Here is a 25,745-nt window from a genome sequence, read left to right on the forward strand (position 1 = left end):
CTTTTCACTCATTGCAGCCCAGGCAAGCCAAAAGGTTGGACACCCGTGAATTAAAGACCATATCTATGCACCTAAATGAAAACTAATGCCAGAATTCCTAGTTTATGTATTTTCTGATGTAAGTACATATGCTGCTAAAAGGTATGGTACTGCAGATTGCAAAATGCACGACTCATTTTAGATCTCTACATAATTCTATGTTGTTTACATCCAGGATGCAGTAGAGCAATACACCAGTGGAATATTTCTCAATGTTCAATTTCTTTCTTAATGGACAACAAAAACATCAAAAACATGAATACTAACTACCCCTACATACTATAGCATGTATTTGCCTTCCTGTTGTTTCCAGAAGTGAGAAAAAATGAGCAGATTTTCCCTAACAGTTCTTTGAGAAGAAATGACAAAGCAGGTGCTTTCTACCTCCACAATCAAAAGAGAATTGTACCTATTTCTACTTCTTTATCAATCATTAGCAAGCACTAAACAGTATGAAATCATCAGGTGGTTTAAAACTGCTTCCAATCCAAATATAAACTTCATATTTTATTCTCAAGGAAAACAATGCTGTGTATCTTCTCTGATTGTGAGCTTGGCCCTACAGGAAAAAGACATCATTATTTCATCTGAAAACAGTTTTTGCTCCAAAGACTCAGTGAATGGTATGTTTTATCCTTTTTCTGAAGGAATTTTAGAGCTTCTGCAGCTGTGCTGTTTGACTCAAAGGGAAGCCCAGGAGCTAGGATCAGACTCCAATCTTCTGTTTACACACTTTTAATACTTAAAACTAAGAAAATTGAGAAAAAGGATATATGCATTAGCCTAAACAGGACAGCAAATATCCCTGTCTTTTGGTAGGTAAGATCTGTATACTTTGGCAAGATGTGGGAAGATGCCCAAAACAGCCCTGTTTCTCTTATACTCCCATTTAATTCAAAGAGTTTTCACTGGGTTAGGTTAATTGCTCTGAAATATTTGATACTGTTTTTCAATCCATGTAAATATTAAAGCTAGAAACAAGATAGAAAGGAAAGTTTCTGCTATAAGAGGTGAATTATGATGTCTTATAGGAGCACCAACAACCGGACCTAATAACAGCCTTTGTCCTGACACTGATAATGGTTTCCATGTAGGAGATCAGAAGGATTATATCACAGGAATACTCCTTTAATACTTTCACAGCTATTCATGTGGGTGAAATGAAATAGTAGCACAGATGCTTTTTACACCATGAATTTTCTTGGGAGATTTAATCTGTGCATGTCTAAGCCTCTCACTATCTATATCTCATTTCTCCTGCTTACTCCTTGAATGAGTCTTGTGAAAAAAAAGTGTCTAACCCTAAAATGTGCTCATGTATGTACATTCTTACAAGATTTGACATGCACACACTCTTCATTAAACTTGACAATAATCATGCACTCTGTAGCACTACTGTGATAAAATTAAGCTACTCAAATTGCTGCAAAATTCTATTTTATTTTGTAAATATGATTAATTAAAAAAGATATCCTTTGAAAATATATGCACCAATCAATAGCCATTATTAATTAATTAACACATAATTGATTCCTGATCTCAATTCTCTCAGTGTAAATGCACAGTTTCATCACTGATGTCAGTAACCTTTACTCTTATCAATATTTCTGAATGTAGAGCCAGTAATTGGTCTTTCATAATTGCAATTTCTATTCATACATTTATGAAGTTCATTAGTTTCAGAGCTACCAGAGCTCTAGAAAGCTTTCCATGTCATCTGCAAAAGCTAATTAAATGTAATGCTTGACATTCCATGTGTACTTTGAAAGATATATTACATTTACACTACAGATATCTTTCATTTATATCATCTTGTTACTAAACATTTCCATAAACTTGAAATGTAGTAGCTGAGCAGGATGATTATGGTTAATCCATAACGAAGGACTGACATTTGCAACTCAAAGGCTGCCCTTGGGTATATATATTCAAACTGACCTTGAACCCCAAATGGTCTAATTGATTTGAATCTGGAGAAGAGAATCAAATCAAAATAACCCTCTCAATCAACTTTCCACTTTGAAATTGTTGGACTGTGTGGTAGCTAAAGACAGCATTACACCTCAAGAAATACTGACATCAATTTTGTCAATATCATATATTTGATAGCTTATTTCAGTTGCTTTTAAGGCTTTTTATTTTTCTTAATATAAAAAAAAGAAGGACTAGAAATCTGTTTTCCCCTACTGCAGATGACATTTATAGTGTAATTCTTAAAAAAGTGTGGAAAGTTCTGTGTATAATACTTCAAGTGCCTGGAGAAGCAAAGCAGGTAAAAGTAAGAAAGGTGTCAGGTGATCTAGACAAATTTGTAGCCAAATACAAAGGAATTTCAAGAACTGTGCGAACCTTCATACTCTGCAGCATCACAATCATGACTGAAAGCAGGCTACAAACTGCTTCTAAAAAGCTTCCCTTGACAAATGTGCATTGCAGTGCCTTCTTAAAAAGCTTACATACCTTTTTCTCTTCCTAGGTTCCTTCAGCATTTAGGCATTTAAAAATTGATGCCCCAGAAGCTGGAAGTACATAAGATGACTCCTTCAGTTTCACCCTTAGTCTGTGACTTAAGTTAACTGCACAGGCAAAAGGCATGTTTAATGAAAAGAGTGTGATTCTGCAAAAAAGAATCATAGAATCACTATATACCACAAATATTTCTGAAATTTAGAGGAACATATGGCAGCTTTCCATTACAAAAAGAAGGCCCACAAGAAAGGTTGGGGAAGACCTTTTACCAGGGAATGTAACAATACAAGAGGTACTAGTTTTTATGTTTAGATTAGGTGTAAGGAAGAAATTCTTCACTCAGGAAATGGTAAGACACTGGCACAGGCTGCCCAGAGAAGCTGTGGGTGCCCCATCCCTGAAGGTTCTCAAAGTCGGGCTGGCTGGGGCCCTGGGCAGCTGAGCTGGGGTGTGGCAGCCCCATCCATGGCAGGGGGTTGGGACTGGGTGGTCTACAAGGTCTCTGCAATAGAAACCATTCAGTGATTCTATGATTCTAAGTAAAATCTTTTAATAGCTTTTTAAATATTTTGAATGGCTATGTTGGCCAGCATTTGCATACAACCCACAGAAGCAGAAATCAACAATTGAAAAATGTATACAACAGATGAGAATTTCCCTCTGGAAAACAAATTGCTGTAGCAAACATTGAAGCTGCTTGAAACAAGGTGTACATGTGCACACACTCACACACAAACACACTGCCAGTCCTCAAGGGCTGTATTATTACTGGTACCAAACGCCTCCTTCTGTGTTGCTGATTTTGGCTGACAGAAAAACTGGCAAATAATCAAAGCTGTCTACCAATTTCTCCATTTCATTTATATTTCAAATCCAGCCTCGTACCAGCTTTAAACTTGAACCTAGGTTCAAGAACATTCGGGGTGTACACAATATTATTTCAATGTGCTTATTTAAGGGTTAAGTGTTTGTGTAGACGTAAACTTAGACTTGTATATCTTAGCCTATTTTGATTATCTCTGTTTTAATGTGGATGTTAGCCTGAATATTAATTGAGTTTTACAATTCTACTTGAATGTGGAACTACAAAGTAAGAATACTTTTTTTCTTTGCTGACTTTTCACCCTAAACTTTTTAAAAATGAGTCATCATTCCCTTTCCTCCCTCTGCTGTTACCACTTACCATGGCAATTCATTCCTGTGCAAGAGCCAGTTAAAAATAGAGAGTGCTTGAATACTTCATCTGTCAGTGGAAAACCATAAAGGGTGAGATGCAGCATGCGGATGTCTACACAGTCTCTCCTCTTGCTTCATTTTCTGAGTGTAGCACCAGGTGAAGCAAGGCAGATGTAAGAAAGGTCAGTCTCATTCTTTGAGGTTCATTTGAGCTCAGAACTCAAACTATAGGTCAGGAACCACGACCTTAAAAATATAAAATTAAATAGAAATGTATAGAGAAACATGGTCATATGAACTGTCAACATGAAGGAAAAATCACTTTACATTCATCTCTGCGCAGGGGTGAAACCAAGTTTGGAGACACAGTGCTTAAACTCCAGCAAAATAAGTGAATATATCTGCAAAATTGATTAAATGAGAAATAATAATGTATTCAGCTTTGAAATTAGCATATCTATAACATGCAGCAGCTCTCACCAGTTGTTATTTTTCTTTCCTTCTGCATACTCAGTAAGACAGCCCAGAATCTTTTCTCATTGGGAAGACTTTTTGTTGTAAATAATAAGTTAGAATGAGATTACATAAAGCATTAGTATTCAACAAGTTCTGCAGTTGTTTTTAGTGGAATAAGAAATCTCAGTCCCAAAAATTTATACATTTTTTTATTTTCCTAAAAATTAAAAGAATTCTCTTTTAGATATGGAAAAAAAAAATCAATATAGGCAAATGGAGACATTGAGAATTTGACAGAAAATATTATTGTGCTACAGAAACAGATTCTGTTCAGATTTACCCCAGCAGTTTTTCCTACAAAGAAGACCACTCCTGTTGCTCTGATGGGAACATAATGCTATCAACAAATTAGTGAACAATGATTCCAAGTTATAAGTTCCTGTCACTCCACAGTATTGCTTGTCTATTTCATGCTGCTTTGCTTCTTATTGCTTTATCTTAAATGGGAGTGAAGAGTAGATTCAGTGTATGTTTAGGTACAAAGGTTCCTGAATAGATCTCTTTATTGCCATAACTACAGGCTTTATCATATCTGATTTTTGATTAACTATCATGATAAATATATGCTAAATAAGCATATGTAGCTTCTATAAATATATCCTGCAACCTTGATTGATATATTAAGATGTAAGTATGAGAAGAATCCAATGAGGTTTTTTTGTTTGATTGGTTGGTTTTTTGCTTGCATCACAGTTACATTAATTCACTTGTTTACAGTGATTTTCACAGAATCATGGAATCATAGAATGGTTTGAGTTGGCAGGGATACCTTCCACCAGATCAGGTTGCTCAAAGCCCCATCCAACTTAACCTTGAACACTTCCAAGGACGGGGCTTTCTACTTTTTTATGTGAAAACTACTGCATAGGACTTCATGAATGCATTTTCCAAGTTTAGAATTCCTTGCCTTCTATTGATCTTGCACTCATTTATGTGTGTGTGTGTGTGTGTGTATATATATATATGTAAAGATATATTTGAAGAAAATTCCATTGTTTTCCAAATTTCCATGTATTAGTACTATTGCACTCAATCATTATGTCACAGAAATAACACAAACTTGTGATCAGCAATAGAAATAGTTATAATTTTATATTTAACACTGACCCATAGGACTGAGAGTATTTTGAATGTGGGAATAATTCTTATTATTATTCCCCATTATCATTAAGTGACAAAAGCAAATGGAAAAAGAATGAAGGTCTATGTGTTGATCTTTCCAAGGTTTTTCATGTCAGACAATGTTTCTATAGAAGAATTTGAGTTGCGAACACTTGGCTTTTATGGGTACATAAATGCACCTACCAGATTTGTCAGAGTACCTCTATCAGATTTTCTGTGGGACTGTATGAGATTAAAAACCAGAGACAAAAGTATTAATAGGAATTTCAAATAACCACTATCTGTAGGATGAGCTGTGCATACCCACATATAGTTATACTATATCCCACATGGGTGGGATATCAGAGAATCTGTAACTACGTATATACATTAGCATGGAGGAACTCCCATCAACTCTATTTCTCACATCAAGCCCTGAGACCTTACAGTCAAATAATATAAACTGAAATCATGAAAGTGATATTTCATAGCTACAAAAAATGATGTGGGATGTACTTGTGGGGAGAAACAATGAATTGTCTTGGACCAAGTAGCAGACCTGGGAAAAATATGCACAGTTTTGTGGAATGAGCTCTCCCTGATTTAATGTTTGATACATATGATCATAATTGAAGCTGAACCCAGATAGTTTAATTTCAAGACTAAAATTTTACACATATGTCCAGACTTAAAGTACTTTTTTTTCATTGCCACGCACAATGTATCTGTATCATTTGGTTTTCTGGCTAAACATGGGTTTTGGACTTAGATAATCTAGGTTTTGAATCTTACTGGAATTTCATCATACTTCTCACTAGAAGACAAGAGAACAATGTACAAGTTACTTCTTTTTCTATTAATGTTACATTGCAAATCAAATTCAGAAGGCAATTTACCTCCCTTATTAGAACTGCTTTGGCTCCAACGTTAAAATTCCTGGCTGTTTTGAATTTGGAAGACTTCCCACAATAATCATATTCTGTATCAGAGTGTGGTCTGTATGCTCAGCGTTCCCTTATTTAAATCTGTCAGGCAGCACTGACTAGCTGAAACCAGTTTAACTTTCAGCAGAAGAGTAACAGGAGCCCAGCACCGAACTTGAATAAACCAGCAGGAACTCAGCACGAAGCTCTTCCCAGATAAGCAAAAGTACTGTCCTACAGAGATCTAGTCTCTGTTGAACGACTGGAGAGACATTGTTTTAATGAACTCTCCTGAAGCTGTTGAGGTCATTTAGGGGAATAGCTCTGGGGTTTATGATTCTCCTAAATCCCTTTGATTTCCAAAATATGGGAAGTCTGATATGCATGGAGATTATTTCTGTTGAGGTCTTATCCCTACCACATGCTTTCACTCTGCAAGAGTGGCTTTGTAACTGCCAATGGGTTCTCTCATAGGAAGACTAGATACTTACAGATCAGAATTTTTTTATGATTATTATTATTTTCATTACTGCATTGTTGTAGGCTTAGATCTAAATTTGACAGAGCATCATTCACAGCTTATAATTTAAAAAGAGAAAAGAAAATTACTCAATTTGCCTGGCGACAGGAGCATTCGAGTGTGGGTTCTTTGGATTCAGCTTTTTTGCTCCAAAGGAAGTTTCTCTCTCATCCCGCAGATTGAGATCATTTTGACCTTTTTCTACTTTTTATGTAGCCTCTCTTTCCACTGTCTACTTATTCTGCAAGACCTCATATCTCTGTAACTGCCCACTTTCCTTCAATAGGAAGTTCAAGACTGAGAACAGGAGCATGTGTGAGAGCTTCTGCTGCCTCCTGGCTCACAGCTGTACAGGAAAGATGCTCAGCCAGCCAGCCATTCTCTATTTTGGATAGTAGGTTTTTATCTGAAATTACCAATACAAACCTATTGTTTAGGTGCAGGTTCTTCCTTCATTCCTTGTGCATAAAAGCCTTCTTTCTTTATTGGTGAAATTCACATCCTAACGTGAGGAGGTTCAATTTTTCTTTTACACTTGCTGATGGAAAGTGTGTTACTTTTGAAATGTGGACATAGAGGTGGAAGGAATAGACTTGTAATTGGGCTCATTCTACACTCCAGGGAATAATACCGAATCTGGCCCTCTCATACTTTTCTTTGCTAGGCCACTGCCGACTGTCTTTACTACAGTAAATAGATATTTTATAGCACAGAAGATTATTTAGTTTTGGTGCTTGATAGCTGTTCTTTGAAAAATGACTATCCTATAATTGTTTGGTACAAGTGACCCAGCTGAAAAGGAACAAGTTGTGTATCAAGAAGCAATGGATTTCAGACATGTTTGAAGTCTGATGGATCATTTTACGAGCTCAGCCAGTGCATGACATAATATGCTGCCTCTTAAAGAAACAATAAATGACAATAAATAAATAAATAAATAAACAAAAATAAAAATCATTTGCCTTTGCCTGTTAGAATGGTGTTCAATATGTAAACAGGTTTATCTGAATTTTTACATTATCTGTGTCTACTTCCCCCAAAACTTCTCTCCTCTATTCTCAGAATGAAAGCAAATATCAGTCTGAGTTGCAAGCTGAACTTCCTAATATCTAGAAGAAAAATAACCTATTCTGGTGATTTGTGGATAAAATCCATGGTACACTGCACAAAACTTACATGTTGTAAGTTCAGAGGCAGGACAGAGTCTCAACAAAGGCTTCTGCAGTGAAAATATGTCTGAAGTTGAATCCAGCATTCACTTCCTACACTGCTATATCAAACCCACTTGAATAGGGTGCCTAACACTAAATTACTCAGCTGTACGAAAAGATGTTCTGCCTGCAGTGCTGTGTGTGATGCCTCATGCCACATGTCCCACTCAGCTACATACCTGAGTCTGGCAAAGATACACACATGCCAGGCCTGACTTCTGCGTGGGTGTTCACACCTCAGGGATTTAAACTGTTCCACCTACTTATAAGGATGATCTCCTAACGTGTATGTTCTCTGTGGCATACTGGTATTTATAACTGCATATTTAGCTTGATAATTACAATTAATAGGTTAGAAATATTCATATATCTATACCACAGTATGAAATAGGGATCTTCCTGACTGTTTAAGCCTAGTTGGAAAGAATAGAATACCTTTCTAAGATAATTTCCAACAAATTCCAGACAAATATGTGATTGAGCAGTAAGCAGAGACCCAAACCACTGTTTTATTGATGGAAAAGGCAGGCAGAAGTCAGGTTATTTGGTTGAATGCAGATAGATGGATCACCAACCTGTACACATATGGCACACATGTAACACACATATGTAACACACAGCGTTATCTTGCCTGATGGGGCTGAAAGTGACAAGGAGATTTGTACAGTTGGGTGGGAGATAAACAAGCTCTATTAGTTCTAATATTCAGCAAATAACATAATTTTAACAGTTGTTCAGTAGAATACTGCCTATTTTATTTCTGAATTGTATCAATATTATGTCTTATGATTATTATATATATAGCACTGGAAAATCTGAAGTGATCTCAACTCTTTACAAGGGTAGATAATGGCAAAACAAGGGGAAATGGTTTTAAGTTGAAGGAGGGAAGATTTAGGTTGGATGTCAGGGGGAAGTTCTTTACAATGAGGGTTATGAAGTGCTGGAACAGGCTGCTGAGAGAGGTTGTGGATGCCCCCCCCCCCGGGGGTGTTCAAAGCAGGTTGGATGGGACCCTGGGCAGCCTGATCTAGTATTCAGTGTGGAGGTTGGTGGCCCTGCCTGTGGTGGGAGGGGGGAAGGGGGGCTGGAGCTTCATGATCCTTGAACTCCTTTCCAACATGGACCATTCTGTGATTCTATGATTATGTGTGATTCTGTGATCTTACTACCCAGAGCTCTGCAACAGCATGTGGTGAAGTGTACCCAGACTAGCCAGGTTTCATACAGAAAAGGAAAGAAAAAACTTACAAAACAATAGGCTTGTGATGATCCATGGGAAAAAGTGTTAATCATTTTGACACACAAGACAAGTAATGCATGGAATTTGTCCCTAAACTCAGTCTTCCATCTCCATATTGTGGCTAGTTGCTGTAGATATGTATTTCAAGCGTTTCATGTCCTTCTCCAGAGTCTCTCTCTTTTGACTATATGTGGAATTTTGGCTTCTGAGCACAGAAGCCCAGTCTTGACTTCAAAGTTGAGACATTTAAAATAGTGTGAACTGTGCTCTGGACTTAATGTGAAGTTGAAAATGTTAGAAAATTCCCTGGGCAATACAGATTTTTAAGATCAGTTAAAGAAACCTTTTAGTGATAAGAGACATGGAGCCACAGATGTAGATATTATGGCAAGAAGTTACCATGAACTCCAAACAGTGTTCCCCTGTCTGTGAAAACTATTGAATAAATGGTTATCAGTAAGGTCTTAGTAGAGATAACCATCACTGCCATAACACATTAATTCTAGCTGAACTGTTACAGGGACGTTTGCCTTCAGTACTAAAGAATTTCCTTTCTGTTCAAGGATAACATGATACTGGGAACAGTAAAGGAAGATTATTTTACCATACTCTCTGCTCTTTCTTTTGTACAGATAAGCCAGGTTTCTTCTGTGAGAGTTGTCAATCCGCTACCTTTTACAAGAGCTACACTCACTATAAAAGTGAAAAAAAAGTTGGATAAAAAAAATATTGTTGCTAAATACAGTATGTACAGGAAAATCTAGTCACGTATTATAGGGTGGAAATGAACTTTAAAGTGCAATAGGGATAAATGGATATTAGCCCAGTAATACTATGGAAAAAAGTGAATGTAGCTGATCATGCCCTAAGCAAGAGATATGAAAACCAGATGGCGTCTTAAAACTGAGTGGAAATCCACAGCCTGTGTAGCAAGGACAGCAAGTGATCTATGGAAAGATTCATTGGAAAACTTAATTAGCTCTCCTATGTTTGATCCAGGATTCTGGCAATCTTGCCTCTGTCCCTTAAAGGAGAATCCATCCTTGTTACTGCTGCAAAGGTCTCCTCCAGTTATGAAAACTCTCGAAATGGAGACTTGAACTCAATCAAATAGTTGCACTGAATGTAGAAAGATGGTAAAAATCCTTCCAAAAGGAAAAATTTCTCTATTACGGTTGCAAACAACATATTCTGCAAACAATTAGAAATTAAACTAATTAGTGTATAAAAATACAGGCTGTGCAAACAGGGTAATGATGATTTGTCAGCCTAACCATCTATATGTGCTCCTGAATATGTAAGCAGCAATGTGAATACCCTGACTGGGAAAATAATTTCAAATTCACAGCTGTAACCAGTAACACCAAAATGAACAGTATATTAGTGACACTGAGATGATGACTAGTGTCAGGCTCTCTGACTGGATTATTCATGTCCAGATTAAGACTGAGGGATTAGCTCTGTGAAATGTTTTGTAGGTTAAAATCCCACTGCCCTCCACTCTCACAAATGTTGTGATTTCTTAACGTTTCTATAAATCAGAATCAGGCTTTCAGGTAAGGTAGCCAGAAAATGAGGAAAACACTATCTAATGAAACCTTTCAAAATCTGAAGTAAGGACTCATCCTGTGTCATGGCTTTATGATTTTTAGTTATCGGTATTCCACATCATAACATCATGCAGTGTACTGGGAGTTAAAGAGCAAATGCTCTAGTTCTGAGTACTTGTCCAGAAGAGAAGAAGAACTACGTTCACCAGTAGACTGTTCGAGTACTGTTATCATTCCTGCTCAGGGGATCAGATATAAGGCCTGTAGGTCACCTGACCTGAGCCCTTCTTCTTCTTGTCTCATCGTGCTCACTTTCGGATCGTCTCGCTGCTGCTCCCGACTGCACGCAAGGCTTCGGTATTAGTGTAAGGCCTTTAGCTCTCGGACAATCCTTCTCTCAATTATATTTGATTTTTTTTTTTTAACAATTATATTGAATTATATTGTATTATAGTGTGTTATTGTGCATTCCAATACTATATTTAGTAAATTAGTTTGTTTCTCCTCAGATCATTGCCGCTGTTTTTAATTATTCTTTTTTTGTGGGGGGGCCCCTGCTTCCCTTTTCCAGAGGTGTGGATTTTGCAAAAAAAAAATCCCTCCGCCCCACTAGTCACAGAACCAGGCCAGACCAGCCCGTAAACTATCGACATCCTGGTATTGCACAGAGATTCCTGGGGCTTACTAATTATGATGCCTACCTGCAATAGGGCAGATAGGGGAGAGGAGCTGTTCTGTCCTAAAGGCTCTGACTCAGTTTCCCAAGCAGACAACTGCACTAGATCTAAAACATTACCATTCACAACTCTTGGTTATTCCCTGTCATTAAATGGTACCACCCAAACTGGCAAACAGGGCTTTATAGCAGTGCTTCAGCTTCCTTCATCCTTCCTAAGTTTGCCAAACTGGCATGTCAGCACAAATTCACCTTATTTATCCCAATTAATCTGAGAATTTGTTCGAGAATTTGTTGATAGACTTGAAAATTTGAATTACAAGATTAATTATGAAAAAATATTTTGAACCACAGAATAATAAAAAAAGAAAAAAGAAAGAACAAAAACAACTAATCAGTGCCTTATGATTGCATTCCACTGTTGAAATCTGGTTTCCAAGAGGTTTCCAAGAATATTTTACATGAATGTTAAATTTGAATGGTTATTTATAGAATTCATCATTATAATCACAGAATAAATATTGTCGGTTAGTATAGAATTAAAATGATACATTTAAGTTATTTAAATTCTGGCATTGTTCCTTTACTTATGTGTTTTGGTGTAATATTCTTAACAATGACTCCAGCAACACAGCCCTTGGTTTACTTCAACTTTGACTGCCAAGTGACTTGGGAGGGCTGTATCTATTCTGTAATTCAGTATCAGAGTGGGGACTGGCTTACTACACTGTGCTCCTTCATATTCCACTGTGATAGGCCTCATTACATGTGGACCAAATCATCCATACCACAAAAGTGGTAATCTGTTGCTGGACTAGATGCTCATCATTTCGTAAGCATTTATTAAAACATCAGAGAATACAGCATATATTACGCATTCTGAGTGCATTAATTTCCCATTCTTCTGTCTGTCTCAGGTTGGTAACTCCTGGAGATTGGCTTAGCCTTCAGGCTCTTGGAACTCACATTGAGCTCACCATTAAATATCAGCTTTCCATCTTCCTTTGAGGAAAGCTCTTCCCTCATACCCTTATGGTGTGAAGCATCTGAGATCACTGAAGTTCTTGACTCAGCTGCTGCTGACTTCTGCACTATCAAATCTCTGTGGCAAAGCGCTCTGTGTCAGTGCTCCAGAACTTTATGAACCCACTATATTTTTTACTTCTAAAATGGTAGAAACTTGGGAAAAAAAAGTAGAGAAAACGGGAACATATTATCCAGTACAGATAGAAAAAGTTGCCTTGTCAGCTGTAAACATTTTTGGATTACTTCAATATAAAAAAATATCAAGTTGTAGAATTCAACATCTTACTGGGTCTTATGGTCTGCAAAAAGATACACATAACGTGGTAACATTACCCTATGAGTTGTTTGCCCAGTATATCACAGTTGAACTGTAAGTAAATCATTACAAAGATGACAATCTAGCTTTGTCCATGAAATTAAATGAAATGAAATGTAACAATAACCTGCCCCGATTGTGATAGCATTGCTATCTATACTGACTGACAGCTCCAGTCAGTGCCCTTAATACATGAGTCCATGCAATTATTTAAAACTCACTGTGTGTGTGTCACACTAGATATAAGACCTTTTCAGGGTAAAGGAATCCAACAGTGAATCTACAGTAATTGCAGTGATATAACATGATAGAAAGCACTGTGAAGATTACATTTAGGATTTTATTGCAATCCTCTTTTTAGAAATACTTGCAATGGCATGAAAAAATTCCTAATACACCAAGAATGTTCCATGGCTACTGCTACCACAAAGGCACAAACTCCATGCACTCAATTTCATGATAAATTATATAAAAACAAAAGACAAAAGGGAAAGATTATTCTATATAGCTCTGGAGTAAGTTGTTCCATGAGAGATTATTTATTTGGTTGCTCTTCTTGGAGCAGATGACAAAGTATGTTACGGACACAGTCCATGGATGTCCAACTGGCTTGCCTAGACCATACTGAGTGATGAGGAAGAGCAATTGTCTTGTGCTGCATATGAAATATATAACACAGTTAATGTATATAAGTAATAAAACCTTTCCAAAAATATTGAAATATAAAAAAGAGAGGGCAATAAAACCATAACACTGTCAGTTTGGACACCGACAGACCTTCAAGAAGACTGTTCAAGAAGCAGTGCATGAAGGCTGTGTCCATGTGTTCAGATAAAGAGATGTGCTTGTGTTCTGTATGTCATGCAGCTGCTTTGAAAACTAATTAGGTAATGATTATAGTTTGTAACAAAATCACTTAATTAGTAATTAATGTCATGTTTGCAAATTGCTTTAGAAATGTAACATCATGAGTTCTAAATGTTATATTCATCTATAACAATATTTCAAAGGTAAGTCAGGTAAGACATTCATTTATTTTAACTTAATCAAGAAAATGCATATATCAACAGTTTTCTAGGCATTTTTGTACATAAAAAAATGACCTAATTTTAGCTGCTGCTTTTCTCTCTGTAATATGAGCATAACTATATGAGCATAACAAAGAAATATTGATCCTTTAAAGAGACAAAATATAATTAAAAGATTTTTCAAAAGTCTCATAGAGAAACAGAGTTTAGCTGAGAAGATGAAAGGCTTGAGAACATTTAAGGTCCACAGTTATTATGTATCCTATATATGCACACAGAAATAAGACAGAGAGGTTTCTAGAAGTCTGACATAAATCTGTGGCTTGTTACCTTTACATTTTGTCTTATCCTAGGTCCAACTATTAAGCACAAAGCTGCTGAAATAATTAGCCCTCAAGCTAGAATTTTATGCAGATCTACTTATCTTAATTATTTAATAATTAATGAAATATTATAATTTATATCTTTTAATTATATCGAGGAATGTGCAACAATTTTAGTATTAATAAATGTATTTTTTTATTTTGGATAATGATGTGGCTGGCTCCTTGCTTCCATGGCGGCAACCCAACCAGTGTCACCCAGTGCCAAGACAACCGCCTTTACCCAGGCAGGACAGGTAACAACAAAAGCACTGGCAGCACACTTGATTTCTAAGGAGCAAGGCAGGCTGTACTTGAGCTCAAAATAAACTGCATTTTTAAAATGCAGTATACATTAGACTACAGCACCTTGAGAAGGAAAATAAATGACAACAGCTGTTTCTCCAGCTGAGCTTTAGAGCCTTCAGCAGTTTGCCTTTGTTCTGCACTCTCTGAAAATTGCTACATGAAGACAATTTTGAGTTAGGCAACAACAGTACAAAAGCGCAGGGAATGGTTACGTATTTCCCCAGTGTATATACGGGTTGATGAAAGGTTTGTCAGAAACCATACGGAATAATGGACAGAAAACAGTAGCACTAATTCATATCATCCTGGCTCTAGCTGACTTCCTCCTACAGATTACGGAGACTGCATGCAGTCTGGCCCTTGCTCTCCACCATAGATATGTCTTGTGCTTTCCTGTCCAGGAACTTCCATCCCTCAGCCTGTCCCGAGGCAGGAAGCAGCTTGCTGCCAGCAGCAAAGGGAGGCAAGTCCTCAGCCTTAAGGACTGCTAAAGGAAAAGAGATTTCCCAACTGGTATTGCTTATGTACAAGGTAACCAGGAAGCAGCTTCATTTAGAGTTAATTAACAAATGAACTGGGTCTTTATTTTTTAATTTTAAAGTCTTTATCTTTCTAATGTGCTCCACGTTCTTCAGTGTTTTCCATTCATCACCTCTTGCCAACTACCAGCCTTGAGCTCTTTGCTGATTATTAGACAGTGATGTTACATGGAAGTTTCATGATGAGAGATGCAGAGTAATTTTGTTTGGTTTAAAAGCAGTTCCTGCTACTGCATGGGTATCCAACTTTTTGGCTTGCCTGGGCTGCATTGAGTGAAGAGGAATTGTTTTGGGCCACATATACCTAGGTATAGGTAGTGTTTCCTATTTATTTCCATGGAAGCCGCAACAGAAACTATAAGCACAGTAACTCTTATTGATAGAGAAAATTCTCTGCTACAAAACAACAGTTTTCAACATAGTCACCACCATTATCTATGCCTTATCACCAGCAATGGACAAGAGCCTGCATGGCCACACTCATCAAAACCAGTACCAGCAGAGGTGATGCACTGTCACTGTCACTGCTGCCAAAAAGCACCACCCACTGCCTCACTGTGCTCACATCTACTCTTTGGTCTCCATAAAATTCAGCAAGCATCAATGAATGTCAATGGGTGCTTTTTTTTCCACATGGAGGAACTCAATGGGACAACAGCATAAAACTGGAAACATTCCTTTTGGAGCAACCTTTGTAAAATTCATAATATAATCATATCACGAACAGAATTTCTTTTAATTTTTTTTTTCTTGAAACAGTGAAAGAAAGAACAATAAAAACAAAGGACTAGTGGGATATGTGACCTTATTTTTGTGAAACTAGTGTGTCAGTCTGCTTCAGTGTCAGTGGCTGCAATTCCTAGTGAGTTCCCAAGGTGTTCATCAGAGACTTTCTATGAAATTTTACTCTTCCTGTGCTTCATTCTTGAAAACACTTGTTCACAAATGTATGTACTGCCAAAAGTGACGTGATGAATAAGGCACGACTGTGAAGCGAGGGTTGTTTCTCTCTTGTAAAAGTCTAGTAGGAAGACATGATCAAACTTTTTGAGTTGAATATCTGATTGCAACTCTATACATACCATTTGGAGAATGTGTTTATGTTGAATGAAAATGGAGTTGCAAGCATACCAAAAAGCGGATGCTTTTTTCTGCAATCTTGAAACCTATTCTTAAGTCCTTTTTCAGAACAAAAAGCACAGCTGCATATTTTTTACTGTTCACTGTTCACTGTGCTTATTGCCATAATTTGTGTTAGTATTGCACTGTGTCCTCTGCATGTCCTGGTTTCAACCCAGTGTTAATAGGACACTGATGTTTGGTTGTTGCTGAGTGATGTATGCACCCCTGGGTCCAGGCTGGGCCCTGGGCGGGGCAGAGCTGCCACAACTATGGTGCAGGGCAGCCGGTGGCTGCAGGATGGGCTGCATCTGGCTGCATGTGGCCTGCAGGCCATGCATTGGACATGCCTGCCTTAGTGTGTTTTAAGTGCTTCTTTGCATCCTTTTGTGATTTTGCTACTTCCTCACACAAACACCATGTGAGTCCATGTCCAAATGCTTCCTAACTGCAGTGATTTTTTAGATAGTAGCAACCTATCTGAGGTCTATCTCTAATGAAATATAGCCAGTTAAACAGTTAAAATAACAGGGAGACACTTATATGAAAAAAAAAAAAAAAAAAAAAAAGGAAGCAGGAATATTCAGGATCATGTCATAATTGAATTTTTTTAATGCAAATTAAAAAATACTGTTCGAGTAATTACAGGTGAGAAGTTCATAAATTTTTTAATAACCATGTACATATTAAGCATGGGAATAGGTATGTTATTTAAATAATAAAACTTCTTTTGTATTTTCCTGGAAATTTGTGCTTAAATGTGTATACCTTTTAGCAACAAAGAAAATGATCTGTTTGTTTTTGTAACTGAAGAGAACTGTTAATATTAGAAGTTTACTTCCATTATATGCTGTGAGAAAAAAATTGTGTACAATATCACCAGATATTAGTTTATGTTTGTTGTTTAACTGAAAACTGGACTCAGTACATTACTGTAAATGATAGAGCTGGTAGGCAGAAAGATTAGTAATTGCATATATTCAGTATGGCAATAATATTAATCTGAAGGATTTATTTGGTATCCTCCCTGCAATAATACTCTGAATTTTACGTAACGATTATGCCTTAGAGGAATGTAAAAATACACTTAAGGAAAACAAACAAACATGCAAATTATTCTTTTAAATAGGAAAAATTATTTCCTAAATTATTAAATGTCAGTAAAGTATGAATAGTTAAAGAAATGTATTATGAATGGTTGTCACAAAGTTTTCTTTTTGTCCTGTCTTGCTCTGATGAATAATGGACAGATTGTGATCTCAGCTTTAGTGTCGTTTACTGACACTAGGACAACAGGATAACACCCTCCCACACAAGCAATTTCTTTTAGAAGAATTTTCTTTGAAGGGGAACAATTTCTGTTTTTTACAAAATGATTTTACAGAGTCCTCTTGACAGAGTACTCAAAACTATTGTTATTTCCTTTCCTGTGAAAGACCAGACTCAGATGACAAAGCTAGTATGGTTTTTATCTTTACTTCAAACTTCAAAATCCTGATCCAAGCCTCAAGATTCTTATTCTGATAGGCATCTGGAAAATCTGCAGCTTGCAGCTTTTCCAATAATAGTTTTTAAATCACTCTCTTCATCTTTCCTTACTACTTACTGCAGACTTTCCAGATGACATCATAGCTATTTTTTTTTAACTCATAAATCTAAAAATTCTATGCATTTTGAGTACCCAATAGATAGCAAATGATGACAGAATGTCAGCACTGCAAGAAATGGTGACAGTTGTTGTGAAAGGAATGCAGTAGATCTGGAATTTGATACGTCTACGGTGTACTTCACCACTAAGCAGGTTTAAAGAATTTATTATCTTGTTTTATCAATCATAGTTCTTCAGCACATGCAGGAGAACAAATACAGAACTTCTGAAATTGCAAGAGACATAGAAACGTCTGCAGCCAGTTAAGGTAATAGTACAAGGGCTGGTCCAAAAGTAATGCTTACTATTTTATCATGTTGGACCATGACATCAGAGGAGGATGCTGGTAGTATGGCAGTAGAGGGTGAATTGTTGCTGTGTGACAGATGACAGACAGCAGAGGGGCAGTCTGACAGAATGGCATCTGACATGGAAGTGCAGATGAAGCAAAAGTGTGCCACTGAATTCCTTCATGTGGAAAAAATGGCTGCCATTCACATTCACTGATGCTTGCTGAATGTTTATGGAGACCAAAGAGTGGATGTGAGCACAGTGCGGCGATGGATGGTGTGTCTCAGCAGTGATCAATGAGCTTAGATGCATCCTAGTACAAAGGCAAGTAACCTGTCATTAAAGAAGACAATGTTGATATTTTCAGTGATGTTAAGGGAGACAAGGACTCATTACAAGTGAGAAACGTATGAGCATCAGTAACGTGAGCGTATATATTCCACAGTATGTATTCCAATACAGTGATACTGAAAAACATATTGCCTCAGATATAATTCCATTTGTTTTCAAGAGATCTTCACAGTAAATTCAATACTGATCATAACAAAAGACTATAAGCCTCTAAATTATACTGACAAATTTCACAACAGAGTACAAATCTTAGTGCTAAAGTTATAGTCAAGATATTTAAACATTAATTCATAATGTATTTTATAAGGGAAAATAATGAGACATAACAAGCTGGTAAGCAGAAAATCTTAATGTTTCTTTTTTTTAATCAGCCTTAGCAGAAAATCTTTCATAAACAAATTTAAGCACTTGTTGATATTTTTTCCATTTCTTGTTACTCTCAAATTACATCAACAATTTTCCGAATGATTTACTTCACCTGTGCCCTACTATTGATTTATAGATTTTCTTCTGTGGGTGTATGAAGAAACAATAACTAGGAATTATGCTGTATAAAGCAAAATGAAAGTTTCTAGAGATGGGTGCCATTTCAGATTCAGCTAATATGCATTTTTCTGATTAGCCAAAACTATTGTCAAATACATGTGACTTAGGGGGGGAAAAAAAGGAGGAATTAAGTGAGTCAATTAAACCTAATTTCGAAATTTGAAAGCATTAAACATTTTCAGATTTTTTTCAATTTTTTCCCATTTTAACATGCTTCTACTTTTAATATTTACATAGGTCTTATTATAAGCTCTTTTTTTAAAGAGCATGAAGCAATATTTTTCATTTAGAAATACTTTAAAGTGAGTTCTTCTCAGCATTGCATCTCATCAGTGACACTGAAAATGCTATCTGTTCAGACTGAGCAAATAAGTATTTCTTATTAGCATTTTTGTCACTGAATAAAAACATAACCTCGAACAATGCTGACAGCAGCTAGCTTATTTTTTTTCTTTTTTTCTTTTTTTTTTTTTTTTTTTTTTTTTTTGGTATGGACTTAGCAAAGAAATATATTTATCCTTGCAACACATTGACATATATAAATTTTCTGGATAAGAACTTTCACTTACGAGAATACAAGAAAATTTATTTTGCGTTTTGCATTGTATCGTGTCAAATAAATTTATGGTTGCTGTGGAGGTATTACCTCATTTTCATTGTCTACTTCTGCAGCTGTCATGTGCTAAGGAAGTTGAAGCTAACTTTCCAGCTTTTAGAGGAAAACTCTATAAGAAGATGGTAGCATCTCTTTAGTGTGGTCATGATAGTATTGTCAGGATTTTAGAGCCATCATACTGCTTGGAGCTCATCAGTTATAGGGGCTTCTCATGAATGCAACTGCTGATGAAAGAAGAGCATTAGTTATCAATTGGTGTGCATTTGTGCATTCATTTTTTCCCTATCATCCCCACAGCTGAATGTTCAGTAGTGACAAACTCACAGAGGTCTCCCATTTTTGCCATCAGGAGCATTTTCTCTAGATAACCATGCAGGGGAAATATATGAATGCAGGAGATTCATATGGAACATGGGATATGTTTCAACAGTTTTGAGTTCAGGAAAGTGATCAGGACTAACAAAAACTTTCAGCTGTATAAATTGATCAGAGATAATCATCTCCATGATATAAAAGGGAAAAAAAAAAGATTAAAGGCAGCTCTCAAAAATCATTAAAAGGATTAATGTTATTAGATTTCAATAGTCTGTATGGACTTGTCTGTGTGTACAGATTTTCAGTGAAGAGTTTTTGTTGGAGTAAAACTAGGCAGAATTTACATTGCATGTTGCCAGGTTCTGAGATTTTAGCACAAATCTTCTAATATTTTGTATTGCTCTGAAATATTTCTTGACATTTAAAGCAATCGTGGTATTCCTTGGACTCAAGCTTATGATTTTTGAGAGCATGAGGACTGCAGTACTAATGTATTGATTTGTCCACAGCATCAGAACAATATGGTCACTTCCCACTGCACAAATCTTCATATCATCATCATAAATTTTCAATATGCTACTCTAAACTGAAATATTAGCATTCAAGTATCAGCCACCCATACATACATAATTTACTTTATTCCACATGCTCTTGGAACAAGGTTTCACCTGTTTGCTTTTTTCATATAAACAGGAGATTGTCATTAAACTTTGGTTGCAGACACTGATGGCTTTCAAATTTAATGTTGTCCTGTAACATATGGGTGATATTTAATTCAGAAGGAATATTTTCAGTCCTCACCTGCCCTTCCTATACGAAATAGAGAGGACAGATAGAAGTATTTGAATGAATAAGTCATTTACCAAATGTTCTGCTTATTCCTGTCTGGGGATTTTTTTATAAGCAGTTTGCAGTTTTCTCATACAAATTAGCCATTCAAGATTGCTGCCTGTTTTTTTGCAAATGCTCTGTGGTCTGTCAATTGTACTCCAGCAGACCTTTCCAAATATATGAAATCTAAGCCACTTTAGATATTTCTGACCAGAGACAGAGTAAATGTTCATGTAGCACTAATTTTGCTCTTCAGCTTTTGACCACAGCTATTAGAATCAAGATTTTCCTCTACAGAGGAGCATTAATAACCCCCAAATTAATTTTCCATTAACATCTCCCAGTACTCAGTGTTCCTGCAAAAACTACAACCAATAAATTCAGTCACTAGAATATTTACAAACATTGAGCATAGATAGAGGAAAAGTGGGAGGACTAAATTGCTATGAATGTACAATCTTCTTTTGCAAATAGCGATATAAGCCCTCATTCATCAGACTTTCTGAAGGAAGTTTGGTGCATCCTGTGAAGCCTTTTCAGCATGCTTAAACAATCAAACTTCAGAATTTGGGCAATTAACAGGGCTGACTACCATACACCACAACAAAGCTAAAGTCAAGAAGGTAGAATTCAAAGTAGTTTATTAAGAACTATCATAAATTAATATGCTGCTATAAACTGCATTCTTTTAAATCATTGTTATTGTCCTATTGCATGGAATAATTCATCCTACCTAGGGCTATCTAACTACAAGTTTTCATCCAGAAATAATTTTCATCTTAACCTCTGTGTAGCCTGTGCAGAGAACTCTGGCAGCACTTTCCTGGAGAATTCAAATCTCAGCTGACCAGGAAGATAGCTTACCTGACTAACTCTGACTCCAACAGATGGTAAAAGCAGATTGTGAAAGTTTGAAGAGATGGACCAAAGCAATCGTAGACAGTTTTCTAAAGTTCTTATATTGTAAACTTCTTTTATTGGGTAGTACAATCCACAGTCAACTGGACTATGTGCTATGACACTTCAAAGTGCATGGAAAATATGCTATGATTTCATACAGAAAGAGAACTGTAATAAATATGTTTTCTTATCTCAAACTGATCAAGGTTTGTGTACAAAAGAAGGGCTAACCTACCTCAGAAGGTTCATTCTTCATATTTTTTGTAGAACTGAAATATCTGATCTAACATATTATTTTCTTTCCCAAAAGATAATCTTACATATTAATGTATTTTGTTAGGACATCTATATACTCAACTAATAGACAAATAATCAAAACAAAACAAACAAAGAAACAAAACTCCACCAAAACAGTAATTCATATATTTGAGGGGAAAAAAAAAAAAAAAAAGATTGTTTTTTTTTTAAATAGTTGATTGTTTTCAGGAGGTAGAAGAGAGTTGAACTTTTTATTAAAAACCCAAAATTTTGCACATAAGATTGTCATTTCTCACTAAAAACAAGAGTAAAATTTTATTCTTCCATCAAACTGCTGTAAAATTAGTCCCATTTTTTATATCTCTCTTAAGAGATGAGATTATAGTTTTTGGCCCACAGTCGGATCCACTCATCATAAATGTTCCAAAAGTGCAGAATTGCATTTAATCAAGTTTGGTATTTCATGACAGTATTCTTTTGTTTTACATAATTCAAAGCAGCCTTATCTTAAGGACAATCTTGACAATGAGCCCAAAATCAATAGACAGGCAGATTCCATGTTCTGGGCTGGCCAGAATAACATCTCAAATCCTGGGAGATCACTCTTCCTTATACATATCCTTTGTTCCAACTCACACACATTACCAAATAGAATAAATATGTTTCTGATGCAAGACAAAATCTTATTAGTTTTTTGTTTCTACTGGAGGAAAGGCTCCTCAAAAGCTTTACCAACTTGAGAGTGTACCCCTTTGACTCATGTGAATGAATAGTACAAGGTAATAACATAAGATGCCACACTTCTTTTTATATATAAAGAAATTCAGATTCCAGAAAACAAAGCGGGAGACCAAGAGTTGACAAGATTGCTTCACTTTATTTTATCCACTGCTTGTTGTGCAACCTTGGAAAAGTCTCTGTCTTTCTGATTTTGACTGCTTAGACCATGAGCTTTTTGGGATAGGACATGTTTTTCATATCTGTAATAATGCCTGGCAGAAAGAGATTTCTAGAGTAGCATGAGGATTAATAATAACTAAAGAAAAGTCTATTTAGTATATAAAATAGAAATAGGATACTGAGAAATATTTAGCTTTTAATTACAAAAAAAAAAAAGAAAGAAAAGAAAAGAAAAGAAAAAAGAAAAGAAACACAAATGTAAAATTCTTTTAACCATATGTGAATAATATAGATGAACAAACTGAGTTGTTTTGTTTTTTTTTTTTTTCTAAATTTCCTCAGAATTGAAACTGAAATCACTGTCATCCACTGGTGTTTTCTTTCTATGTTTAACTGCCTCTCTTGCTAAGAATTTTTTTTACTTTTTTTTATTTTGGCAATTATTATTATCATATTGAAAGCAATGAAAAAAAGCCCGGGTTACCTGTTTCACAACCTAAGACAATTGAAAAAAGTTGGTGGAGGAAACAGATGCACCACGTGCAGGGCTGCTCAACAAGAAAGTGTTAATACCTGCTACATCGTGCAGTTCAACTGCATGACAGATCAAAACTGTTCCCTAAAGTGTACTTGCTAATATGTTGTCCAGTTAAGTTTTAATGTGCCTCAAATGTGCGTGTAGTATTCACAAAGTATCTGTGTGTTGTAATATTCCTGTAGGGACTGGCCAAAGATCCAAACATCCTGTCTTATTGTCTGTACCACCTAGGAAGAAATTTATGAAATGTTTTGGTCCTGCTGCTTTCCAATTGTTTGGGCATCAGGGAAATGTGAAACTAAGTCAGTTGGATGCTCTAAGTCTTCTTTTCCTGTTGACTCTGGCACAAAAGTACTTATTTTGGGACTGGAAAACTGAGATGTTCTCCTTGCAAATCCAAGTGGGTTAAATTTCATAACAGAGTATCAGCCAGTAGAGGAAAAAAATATTCTTTTAATGAAAATACTGGATGATTTCACAGTGAGTGGGATGAGACCATGGAATCCACGAAGGAGAATGAGAGGAAATTAAGATTAGCCACAATTACTTGGAGTCTACAAATATCTTCATTTGATCATAAGGGTAAAATAACGATAATATAAATCAAATGAGTATGTAATCTAACTTTGTTCCTCCTACTAATGCCTTTTGTTATCCCATGGTGTTTCTGCGGTTCTCCTATTTTCAAATATAACCATTCTAATTACATCATAACAGCATAGAATACTATATGTACTGCAAAACAAAATACAATATTTCTTAATCTATGCAGCACACACTTCTCCAAAGTATTAGCCACCAGAACAGGTCCAGAAGCTGTCATTGGTACCAGTAGTATTGTTTGCCATTGTCAATGACTGAGGTAAAAAAGTGCTGTTTAGGTAACATGAAATATGTAAAAATGTGTACTAACAAAATTATGTTCTTATATAAATGATATTAATTCAGTATTTCACAGATATCATTCAGAATTTATTATAAGTGGGAGACGTTCACTTATGGACTGGTACCCAAACAGGGAAGAGCCCAGATGGAAAATACAATAATAAAGCATTCTTCTTCCCTTGGTAAACAAAGGAAGAATGGAGGAATGCTTCACAAGTGCTTCTCTCCAATATAGAGATATTGGACAGAAAAATTCACAAATGCAAGCCAGAACCATACTGATCAGTATGCAACCTATTATAGGCAACCTATTATCAATGTATTTGAGAAAAAAAAGCCCTGCAGAGATTGATGAGAAAGTGTTTGATGACCACCTCTTAATGAGCATCCTGCTCCTGGCTTGCAGCTCTGGAACAGCTCTCTGTCAGTTGGTAGTGTGTGGTGTTGCAGCCTGGAGAAATTTTCAATGCAAGAATGAAATGAAAGTAGCTGGAGTGAGCTAGCTCCAAGAGGAGAGCTAGCCTGCCCTTCTTGGGGCTTTGCCAGTGACTTCATGGCTTTAATACATATTCATCAACTCGGTGACGTTTGCATGCAACAGCACATTTTAGGAAAAGAATTCTGCAATCATTTATATCCTCTATCCCAGTTCCAAGACCTAGTTCATGAAAGGATTACACAATCATTTGTATCACATACCAGCAGATCCTCAGCAGGTTGCAGTAGTGTTCCTCAAGCAGAGACTACTGTCCATACGTCTTGCCCTTTTCCCAGGGCACTGCTCTTCACTGAAGTATGCCCTCTCATCTTACACTCCCACTCTTCAGGCTCCTGCTCGGAGAAGAACTGTTGATTTGAGTGCCCGGTCAATTCTCTCTCACCTAGACTCACTCTTCTGTTCAAACACGCACATGTTCTGTACTAGCTATTATGTACAAGCTGGTTTAGTTTTCATGAGAAAGATCCATCCTGCTCATCTGATGGGCCCTATATGAAGACACACAAACAAACAAACAAACAAAAAATTCAATGAATGTCTTAGGAAAAAAAAAAAAAAACTTCTATTTTATCCTATTTCTGTATTTCCAATTAAGACATGTTACAAATTAAAAACATAAAAAGTGAAAAATAAACTCCGAGTACGGTGGGAGAATTAAAAGGAGAAATAGTTTCTCAGTGATCATGGGTGTTTGTTCCATATTTGAACGACATAAGACTAAGATTCATGGAGTGCTTTATTTGTCATGAGATGGAAAAGATGTTAGATTTCTGTACTCAGAGACAGTACAGTTCAATTAGCTGCATAAATCATTGCTTGGCTGATAATGAATCTGCTGTACCACATAATAAATATTTTTATACTACACAGATTTAAATAATTGTTTCATTTGTAGTTCTGTTACTAAATCCAGCAGAACCTCAAAATCACATGCAACAATTAAGAAATTAAATATTTTCACACAAAAAAAAAAAAATTTTAATTGCCTTGCTTGAAGTATTAAACTGAACTCATTTTCACTGCTCATAGATTTTGTTTTAAGAA

At 36.1% G+C, this 25,745-nt stretch overlaps 1 long non-coding RNA gene across 1 annotated transcript in view; it reads right to left on the bottom strand.

The window, feature by feature from the left end:
* Positions 1–25,745, bottom strand: part of LOC112532117 — a 214,778-nt gene that overhangs the window by 69,404 nt on the left and 119,629 nt on the right. The window contains exon 2 of the long non-coding RNA XR_005858661.2: positions 24,902–25,189. This is a non-coding gene — a long non-coding RNA (uncharacterized LOC112532117). The remainder of the gene's footprint in view (positions 1–24,901; positions 25,190–25,745) is intronic.

Source organism: Gallus gallus, chromosome 3 (genome assembly GCF_016699485.2).
Source record: "Gallus gallus isolate bGalGal1 chromosome 3, bGalGal1.mat.broiler.GRCg7b, whole genome shotgun sequence".
NCBI classification, from domain to species: Eukaryota; Metazoa; Chordata; class Aves; order Galliformes; family Phasianidae; genus Gallus; species Gallus gallus.